The following is an 11,583-nucleotide window of genomic DNA, read 5'->3' on the forward strand; positions in this document are numbered from 1 at the left end:
CGTGAAGACCGGCGTTTGTGCGGTTCGGATCCGACTCAGACCTCAGTATTTTCGGACACCCTCGGACAGTGGCGGGGGTGGAAGAACCGGAGCCTCATGCAGAACTGGCTGTCGGGGAGCAAGCGGACGCTGCCCCGGCAGGAGGCATCATTCCGGGCACTGTGGCTGATCGGTAGCTTTCGTGGATGGATGACTGAGCGAACGAACGAGATGACGGCGGTGCGTCCTGGCTGATGTCCCAGTACGGGGCACTATTCTCGGATGCTGATGGCAGAACAGCAGGTGCAGTGGACGGATGAACACACAGTTCTAGACAGCGTGATATCCCAGACCATGTCCCAGAACGGCCCACTATTCTCGGATGCTGATGTCAGAACAGCAGGTGTAACGCATGGATGAATACAGAGTTCCAGAGAGCGGCAGAGACCAGACCATGTCCCAGAACGGGACACTATTCTCGGATGCTGATGTCAGAACAGCAGGTGTAACGCATGGATGAATACAGAGTTCCAGAGAGCGGCAGAGACCAGACCATGTCCCTGTACGGGACACTATTCTCGGATGCTGATGTCAGAACAGCAGGTGTAACGCATGGATGAATACAGAGTTCCAGAGAGCGGCAGAGACCAGACCATGTCCCTGTACGGGACACTATTCTCGGATGCTGATGTCAGAACAGCAGGTGTAACGCATGGATGAATACAGAGTTCCAGAGAGCGGCAGAGACCAGACCATGTCCCAGAACGGCGCACTATTCTCGGATGCTGATGTCAGAACAGCAGGTGCAGCGGACGGACTAATACACAGTTCCAGACAGCGGGAGATCCCAGACCATGTCCCAGAACGGCACACCATTCTCGGATGCTGATGTCAGAACAGCAGGTGTAACGTATGGATGAACACACAGTTCCAGACAGCGGGAGATCCCAGACCATGTCCCAGAACGGCACACTATTCTCGGATGCTGATGTCAGAACAGCAGGTGCAGCGGACGGACTAATACACAGTTCCAGAGAGCGGTATTTCACGACAGATATCCGATGATGAAGCGCTATTGTCGGACACTGATGGCAGAACAGCAGGTGCACTGGATGAAGGAAATAAACAGAACATAGTTCCAGAGAGCGTGATATCCCAGACCAAGTCCCAGAACGGCGCGCTATTGTCGGACACTGATGGCAGAACAGCAGGTGCACTGGATGAAGGAAATAAACAGAACATAGTTCCAGAGAGCGTGATATCCCAGACCAAGTCCCAGAACGGCCCGCTATTCCCGGACACTCATCTACTTAAAATCTCCCTGATTACCTGCCAGAACAGAGCAGATCCAGAGAGCGGTATTTCACGGCAGTTATCCGATGATGAAGCGCTGTTGTCGGACACTGATGGCAGAACAGCAGGTGCAGTGGATGAAGGAAATAATCAGAACATAGTTCCAGAGAGCGTGATATCCCAGACCATGACCCAGAACGGCACACTGTTCCCGGACAGTGATGGCAGACCAGCAGGTGTACCCCATGGATGAATACAGAGTTCCAGAGAGCGGCAGAGACCAGACCAAGTCCCAGAACGACACACTATTCCCGGACAGTGATGGCAGAACAGCAGGTGTACCGCATGGATGAATAAAGAGCTCCAGAGAGCGGCAGAGACCAGACCAAGTCCCAGAACGGTACACTGTTCCCGGACAGTGATGGCAGACCAGCAGGTGTACCGCATGGATGAATAAAGAGCTCCAGAGAGCGGCAGAGACCAGACCAAGTCCCAGAACGGCACACTGTTCCCGGACAGTGATGACAGACCAGCAGGTGTACCGCATGGATGAATAAAGAGCTCCAGAGAGCGGCAGAGACCAGACCAAGTCCCAGAACGACACACTATTCTCGGACAGTGATGGCAGAACGGCAGGTGTACCGCATGGATGAATAAAGAGTTCCAGAGAGCGTGATATCCCAGACCATGACCCAGAACGACACACTATTCCCGGACAGTGATGGCAGAACAGCAGGTGTACATGATGGATGAATAAAGAGTTCCAGAGAGCGTGATATCCCAGACCATGACCCAGAATGGCACACTGTTCCCGGACAGTGATGGCAGAACAGCAGGTGTACCGCATGGATGAATAAAGAGTTCCAGAGAGCGGCAGAGACCAGACCAAGTCCCAGAACGGTACACTATTCCCGGACAGTGATGGCAGACCAGCAGGTGTACATGATGGATGAATAAAGAGTTCCAGAGAGCGTGATATCCCAGACCATGACCCAGAACGGCACACTGTTCCCGGACAGTGATGGCAGAACAGCAGGTGCAGTGGATGGATGAATAAAGAGCTCCAGAGAGCGGCAGAGACCAGACCAAGTCCCAGAACGGTACACTATTCCCGGACAGTGATGGCAGACCAGCAGGTGTACCGCATGGATGAATAAAGAGTTCCAGAGAGCGGCAGAACCCAGACCATGACCCAGAACGACACACTATTCCCGGACAGTGATGGCAGACCAGCACGTGTACATGATGGATGAATAAAGAGCTCCAGAGAGCGGCAGAGACCAGACCAAGTCCCAGAACGACACACTATTCCCGGACAGTGATGGCAGAACAGCAGGTGTACCGCATGGATGAATACACAGTTCCAGAGAGCGGGAGATCCCGGCCGATGTCCGATGACGAAGCACTGTATGGGACACTTTGAAGGAAGGGTCGGTCTCCTGGATGAAAAGAACTTTAATTTTCTGACTTAAAATACGGAGTTAAAGTTTCCAGTCGGGACGATAAGGAGGGCAAAAAAACCCGGACTTTTTTGGCTCCGTCAGAAACTAAGTAAAAGTCGGACTATGTGAAGGAAAGCTCAGAAAATGCCTGGAGAATTTTGAGCGGACCGGAAAAAAAAAGTTCCAGCCGACATCACTGGGCCACCAGGTCGCAGATTCCTGAAACCCGGTTTTTAGAAACATAGGCCTCCAGTCGTGAAGACCGTGTGGTTGTGCGGTTCGGATCCGACTCAGACCTCAGTATTTTCGGACACCCTCGGACAGTGGCGGGGGTGGAAGAACCGGAGCCTCATGCAGAACTGGCTGTCGGGGAGCAAGCGGACGCTACCCCGGCAGGAGGCATCATTCCGGGCACTGTGGCTGATCGGTAGCTTTCGTGGATGGATGACTGAGCGAACGAACGAGATGACGGCGGTGCGTCCTGGCTGATGTCCCAGTACGGGGCACTATTCTCGGATGCTGATGGCAGAACAGCAGGTGCAGTGGACGGATGAATACAGAGTTCCAGAGAGCGGCAGAGACCAGACCATGTCCCTGTATGGGACACTATTCTCGGATGCTGATGTCAGAACAGCAGGTGTAACGCATGGATGAATACAGAGTTCCAGAGAGCGGCAGAGACCAGACCATGTCCCTGTACGGGACACAATTCTCGGATGCTGATGTCAGAACAGCAGGTGTAACGCATGGATGAATACAGAGTTCCAGAGAGCGGCAGAGACCAGACCATGTCCCAGAACGGCGCACTATTCTCGGATGCTGATGTCAGAACAGCAGGTGCAGCGGACGGACTAATACACAGTTCCAGAGAGCGGTATTTCACGACAGATATCCGATGATGAAGCGCTATTGTCGGACACTGATGGCAGAACAGCAGGTGCACTGGATGAAGGAAATTAACAGAACATAGTTCCAGAGAGCGGGATATCCCAGACCAAGTCCCAGAACGGCGCGCTATTGTCGGACACTGATGGCAGAACAGCAGGTGCACTGGATGAAGGAAATAAACAGAACATAGTTCCAGAGAGCGGGATATCCCAGACCAAGTCCCAGAACGGCCCACTATTCCCGGACACTCATCTACTTAAAATCTCCCTGATTACCTGCCAGAACAGAGCAGATCCAGAGAGCGGTATTTCACGGCAGATATCCGATGATGAAGCGCTATTGTCGGACACTGATGGCAGAACAGCAGGTGCAGTGGATGAAGGAAATAAACAGAACACAGTTCCATGGAGCGGGAGATCCCAGACCATGTCCCAGTACGGGACACTATTCTCGGATGCTGATGTCAGAACAGCAGGTGCAGTGGATGAAGGAAATAAACAGAACATAGTTCCAGAGAGCGGGAGATCCGAGACCATGTCCCAGTACGGGACACTATTCTCGGATGCTGATGTCAGAACAGCAGGTGCAGTGGATGAAGGAAATAAACAGAACATAGTTCCAGAGAGCGGGAGATCCGAGACCATGTCCCAGTACGGGACACTATTCTCGGATGCTGATGTCAGAACAGCAGGTGCAGTGGATGAAGGAAATAAACATAACACAGTTCCAGAGAGCGGGATATCCCAGACCATGTCCCAGTACGGGACACTATTCTCGGATGCTGATGTCAGAACAGCAGGTGCAGCGGATGGATGAATTAAACAGTTCCAGAGAGCGTGAGATCCCGGCAGATATCCGATGAAGAAGCGCTATTGTCGGACACTGATGGCAGAACAGCAGGTGCAGCGGATGGATGAAATAAACAGTTCCATGGAGCGGTATTTCCCGACAGATATCCGATGACGAAGGACCACTTGGGACGCTTTGAAGGAAGGGTCGGTCTCCTGGATGAAAAAGACTTTAATTTTCTGACTTAAAAAAAAAGTTAAAGTTTCCAGTCGGGACGATAAGGAGGGCAAAAAAACCCGGACTTTTTTGGCTCCGTCAGAAACTAAGTAAAAGTCGGAATATGTGGCGCAAAGCCCTAAAATCCCCTGGAGAATTTTGAGCGGACCGGAAAAAAAAAGTTCCAGCTGACATCACTGGGCCACCAGGTCGCAGATTTCAGAAACCTGGTTTTCGGAAACACAGGGCTCCAGGGCTGAGACCCGGGCTTCGTGGGGAGCGTTCCCCAGCTGGGCCTAAGCATCTTCGGACAACTTTGGGCGGAAAAGCGGGTTCGGGAACCGGGATATGGGGCGGGTTACGCGGCGTGACCTGCCCAAGTGCAGTGCACTATTCCCGGACGCTCATCTACTTAAAATCTCCCTGATTACCTGCCAGAACAGAGCAGATCCAGAGAGCGGTATTTCACGGCAGCTATCCGATGATGAAGCGCTGTTGTCGGACACTGATGGCAGAACAGCAGGTGCGGTGGATGAAATAAACAGTTCCAGAGAGCGGTATTTCACGGCAGTTATCCGATGATGAAGCGCTGTTGTCGGACACTGATGGCAGAACAGCAGGTGCAGTGGATGGACGAATTAAACAGTTCCAGAGAGCGTGAGATCCCGGCTGATATCCGATGAAGAAGCACTGTTCTCGGACACTGATGGCAGAACAGCAGGTGCAGTGGATGGATGAAGTAAACAGTTCCAGAGAGCGTGAGATCCCGGCTGATATCCGATGAAGAAGCGCTATTGTCGGACACTGATGGCAGAACAGCAGGTGCAGTGGATGGATGAAATAAACAGTTCCAGAGAGCGGTATCTCACGGCAGATATCCGATGATGAAGCGCTGTTGTCGGACACTGATGGCAGAACGGCAGGTGCACTGGATGGATGAAATAAACAGTTCCATAGAGCAGGAGATCCCAGACCATGTCCCATAACGGCACACTATTCTCGGATGCTGATGTCAGAACAGCAGGTGCAGTGGACGGATGAATACAGAGTTCCATGGAGCGGGAGATCCCAGACCATGTCCCAGTACGGGACACTATTCTCGGATGCTGATGTCAGAACAGCAGGTGCAGTGGATGGATGAAATAAACAGTTCCATGGAGCGGTATTTCCCGACAGATATCCGACGACAAAGGGCCATTTGGGACGCTTTGCAGGAAGGGTCGGTCTCCTGGATGAAAAGGACTTTAATTTTCTGACTTAAAATACGAAGTTAAAGTTTCCAGTCGGGACGATAAGGAGGGCAAAAAAACCCGGACTTTTTTGGCTCCGTCAGAAACTAAGTAAAAGTCGGACTATGTGAAGGAAAGCTCAGAAAATGCCTGGAGAATTTTGAGCGGACCGGAAAAAAAAAGTTCCAGCCGACATCACTGGGCCACCAGGTCGCAGATTCCTGAAACCCGGTTTTTAGAAACATAGGCCTCCAGTCGTGAAGACCGTGTGGTTGTGCGGTTCGGATCCGACTCAGACCTCAGTATTTTCGGACACCCTCGGACAGTGGCGGGGGTGGAAGAACCGGAGCCTCATGCAGAACTGGCTGTCGGGGAGCAAGCGGACGCTACCCCGGCAGGAGGCATCATTCCGGGCACTGTGGCTGATCGGTAGCTTTCGTGGATGGATGACTGAGCGAACGAACGAGATGACGGCGGTGCGTCCTGGCTGATGTCCCAGTACGGGGCACTATTCTCGGATGCTGATGGCAGAACAGCAGGTGCAGTGGACGGATGAATACAGAGTTCCAGAGAGCGGCAGAGACCAGACCATGTCCCTGTACGGGACACTATTCTCGGATGCTGATGTCAGAACAGCAGGTGTAACGCATGGATGAATACAGAGTTCCAGAGAGCGGCAGAGACCAGACCATGTCCCAGAACGGCGCACTATTCTCGGATGCTGATGTCAGAACAGCAGGTGCAGCGGACGGACTAATACACAGTTCCAGACAGCGGGAGATCCCAGACCATGTCCCAGAACGGCACACCATTCTCGGATGCTGATGTCAGAACAGCAGGTGTAACGTATGGATGAACACACAGTTCCAGACAGCGGGAGATCCCAGACCATGTCCCAGAACGGCACACTATTCTCGGATGCTGATGTCAGAACAGCAGGTGCAGCGGACGGACTAATACACAGTTCCAGAGAGCGGTATTTCACGACAGATATCCGATGATGAAGCGCTATTGTCGGACACTGATGGCAGAACAGCAGGTGCACTGGATGAAGGAAATAAACAGAACATAGTTCCAGAGAGCGTGATATCCCAGACCAAGTCCCAGAACGGCGCGCTATTGTCGGACACTGATGGCAGAACAGCAGGTGCACTGGATGAAGGAAATAAACAGAACATAGTTCCAGAGAGCGTGATATCCCAGACCAAGTCCCAGAACGGCCCGCTATTCCCGGACACTCATCTACTTAAAATCTCCCTGATTACCTGCCAGAACAGAGCAGATCCAGAGAGCGGTATTTCACGGCAGTTATCCGATGATGAAGCGCTGTTGTCGGACACTGATGGCAGAACAGCAGGTGCAGTGGATGAAGGAAATAATCAGAACATAGTTCCAGAGAGCGTGATATCCCAGACCATGACCCAGAACGGCACACTGTTCCCGGACAGTGATGGCAGACCAGCAGGTGTACCCCATGGATGAATACAGAGTTCCAGAGAGCGGCAGAGACCAGACCAAGTCCCAGAACGACACACTATTCCCGGACAGTGATGGCAGAACAGCAGGTGTACCGCATGGATGAATAAAGAGCTCCAGAGAGCGGCAGAGACCAGACCAAGTCCCAGAACGGTACACTGTTCCCGGACAGTGATGGCAGACCAGCAGGTGTACCGCATGGATGAATAAAGAGCTCCAGAGAGCGGCAGAGACCAGACCAAGTCCCAGAACGGCACACTGTTCCCGGACAGTGATGACAGACCAGCAGGTGTACCGCATGGATGAATAAAGAGCTCCAGAGAGCGGCAGAGACCAGACCAAGTCCCAGAACGACACACTATTCTCGGACAGTGATGGCAGAACGGCAGGTGTACCGCATGGATGAATAAAGAGTTCCAGAGAGCGTGATATCCCAGACCATGACCCAGAACGACACACTATTCCCGGACAGTGATGGCAGAACAGCAGGTGTACATGATGGATGAATAAAGAGTTCCAGAGAGCGTGATATCCCAGACCATGACCCAGAATGGCACACTGTTCCCGGACAGTGATGGCAGAACAGCAGGTGTACCGCATGGATGAATAAAGAGTTCCAGAGAGCGGCAGAGACCAGACCAAGTCCCAGAACGGTACACTATTCCCGGACAGTGATGGCAGACCAGCAGGTGTACATGATGGATGAATAAAGAGTTCCAGAGAGCGTGATATCCCAGACCATGACCCAGAACGGCACACTGTTCCCGGACAGTGATGGCAGAACAGCAGGTGCAGTGGATGGATGAATAAAGAGCTCCAGAGAGCGGCAGAGACCAGACCAAGTCCCAGAACGGTACACTATTCCCGGACAGTGATGGCAGACCAGCAGGTGTACCGCATGGATGAATAAAGAGTTCCAGAGAGCGGCAGAACCCAGACCATGACCCAGAACGACACACTATTCCCGGACAGTGATGGCAGACCAGCACGTGTACATGATGGATGAATAAAGAGCTCCAGAGAGCGGCAGAGACCAGACCAAGTCCCAGAACGACACACTATTCCCGGACAGTGATGGCAGAACAGCAGGTGTACCGCATGGATGAATACACAGTTCCAGAGAGCGGGAGATCCCGGCCGATGTCCGATGACGAAGCACTGTATGGGACACTTTGAAGGAAGGGTCGGTCTCCTGGATGAAAAGAACTTTAATTTTCTGACTTAAAATACGGAGTTAAAGTTTCCAGTCGGGACGATAAGGAGGGCAAAAAAACCCGGACTTTTTTGGCTCCGTCAGAAACTAAGTAAAAGTCGGACTATGTGAAGGAAAGCTCAGAAAATGCCTGGAGAATTTTGAGCGGACCGGAAAAAAAAAGTTCCAGCCGACATCACTGGGCCACCAGGTCGCAGATTCCTGAAACCCGGTTTTTAGAAACATAGGCCTCCAGTCGTGAAGACCGTGTGGTTGTGCGGTTCGGATCCGACTCAGACCTCAGTATTTTCGGACACCCTCGGACAGTGGCGGGGGTGGAAGAACCGGAGCCTCATGCAGAACTGGCTGTCGGGGAGCAAGCGGACGCTACCCCGGCAGGAGGCATCATTCCGGGCACTGTGGCTGATCGGTAGCTTTCGTGGATGGATGACTGAGCGAACGAACGAGATGACGGCGGTGCGTCCTGGCTGATGTCCCAGTACGGGGCACTATTCTCGGATGCTGATGGCAGAACAGCAGGTGCAGTGGACGGATGAATACAGAGTTCCAGAGAGCGGCAGAGACCAGACCATGTCCCTGTATGGGACACTATTCTCGGATGCTGATGTCAGAACAGCAGGTGTAACGCATGGATGAATACAGAGTTCCAGAGAGCGGCAGAGACCAGACCATGTCCCTGTACGGGACACAATTCTCGGATGCTGATGTCAGAACAGCAGGTGTAACGCATGGATGAATACAGAGTTCCAGAGAGCGGCAGAGACCAGACCATGTCCCAGAACGGCGCACTATTCTCGGATGCTGATGTCAGAACAGCAGGTGCAGCGGACGGACTAATACACAGTTCCAGAGAGCGGTATTTCACGACAGATATCCGATGATGAAGCGCTATTGTCGGACACTGATGGCAGAACAGCAGGTGCACTGGATGAAGGAAATTAACAGAACATAGTTCCAGAGAGCGGGATATCCCAGACCAAGTCCCAGAACGGCGCGCTATTGTCGGACACTGATGGCAGAACAGCAGGTGCACTGGATGAAGGAAATAAACAGAACATAGTTCCAGAGAGCGGGATATCCCAGACCAAGTCCCAGAACGGCCCACTATTCCCGGACACTCATCTACTTAAAATCTCCCTGATTACCTGCCAGAACAGAGCAGATCCAGAGAGCGGTATTTCACGGCAGATATCCGATGATGAAGCGCTATTGTCGGACACTGATGGCAGAACAGCAGGTGCAGTGGATGAAGGAAATAAACAGAACACAGTTCCATGGAGCGGGAGATCCCAGACCATGTCCCAGTACGGGACACTATTCTCGGATGCTGATGTCAGAACAGCAGGTGCAGTGGATGAAGGAAATAAACAGAACATAGTTCCAGAGAGCGGGAGATCCGAGACCATGTCCCAGTACGGGACACTATTCTCGGATGCTGATGTCAGAACAGCAGGTGCAGTGGATGAAGGAAATAAACAGAACATAGTTCCAGAGAGCGGGAGATCCGAGACCATGTCCCAGTACGGGACACTATTCTCGGATGCTGATGTCAGAACAGCAGGTGCAGTGGATGAAGGAAATAAACATAACACAGTTCCAGAGAGCGGGATATCCCAGACCATGTCCCAGTACGGGACACTATTCTCGGATGCTGATGTCAGAACAGCAGGTGCAGCGGATGGATGAATTAAACAGTTCCAGAGAGCGTGAGATCCCGGCAGATATCCGATGAAGAAGCGCTATTGTCGGACACTGATGGCAGAACAGCAGGTGCAGCGGATGGATGAAATAAACAGTTCCATGGAGCGGTATTTCCCGACAGATATCCGATGACGAAGGACCACTTGGGACGCTTTGAAGGAAGGGTCGGTCTCCTGGATGAAAAAGACTTTAATTTTCTGACTTAAAAAAAAAGTTAAAGTTTCCAGTCGGGACGATAAGGAGGGCAAAAAAACCCGGACTTTTTTGGCTCCGTCAGAAACTAAGTAAAAGTCGGAATATGTGGCGCAAAGCCCTAAAATCCCCTGGAGAATTTTGAGCGGACCGGAAAAAAAAAGTTCCAGCTGACATCACTGGGCCACCAGGTCGCAGATTTCAGAAACCTGGTTTTCGGAAACACAGGGCTCCAGGGCTGAGACCCGGGCTTCGTGGGGAGCGTTCCCCAGCTGGGCCTAAGCATCTTCGGACAACTTTGGGCGGAAAAGCGGGTTCGGGAACCGGGATATGGGGCGGGTTACGCGGCGTGACCTGCCCAAGTGCAGTGCACTATTCCCGGACGCTCATCTACTTAAAATCTCCCTGATTACCTGCCAGAACAGAGCAGATCCAGAGAGCGGTATTTCACGGCAGCTATCCGATGATGAAGCGCTGTTGTCGGACACTGATGGCAGAACAGCAGGTGCGGTGGATGAAATAAACAGTTCCAGAGAGCGGTATTTCACGGCAGTTATCCGATGATGAAGCGCTGTTGTCGGACACTGATGGCAGAACAGCAGGTGCAGTGGATGGACGAATTAAACAGTTCCAGAGAGCGTGAGATCCCGGCTGATATCCGATGAAGAAGCACTGTTCTCGGACACTGATGGCAGAACAGCAGGTGCAGTGGATGGATGAAGTAAACAGTTCCAGAGAGCGTGAGATCCCGGCTGATATCCGATGAAGAAGCGCTATTGTCGGACACTGATGGCAGAACAGCAGGTGCAGTGGATGGATGAAATAAACAGTTCCAGAGAGCGGTATCTCACGGCAGATATCCGATGATGAAGCGCTGTTGTCGGACACTGATGGCAGAACGGCAGGTGCACTGGATGGATGAAATAAACAGTTCCATAGAGCAGGAGATCCCAGACCATGTCCCATAACGGCACACTATTCTCGGATGCTGATGTCAGAACAGCAGGTGCAGTGGACGGATGAATACAGAGTTCCATGGAGCGGGAGATCCCAGACCATGTCCCAGTACGGGACACTATTCTCGGATGCTGATGTCAGAACAGCAGGTGCAGTGGATGGATGAAATAAACAGTTCCATGGAGCGGTATTTCCCGACAGATATCCG

The sequence above is a fragment of the Gasterosteus aculeatus genome, unplaced genomic scaffold (assembly GCF_964276395.1).
Source record: "Gasterosteus aculeatus unplaced genomic scaffold, fGasAcu3.hap1.1 HAP1_SCAFFOLD_119, whole genome shotgun sequence".
Taxonomy (NCBI): Eukaryota; Metazoa; Chordata; class Actinopteri; order Perciformes; family Gasterosteidae; genus Gasterosteus; species Gasterosteus aculeatus.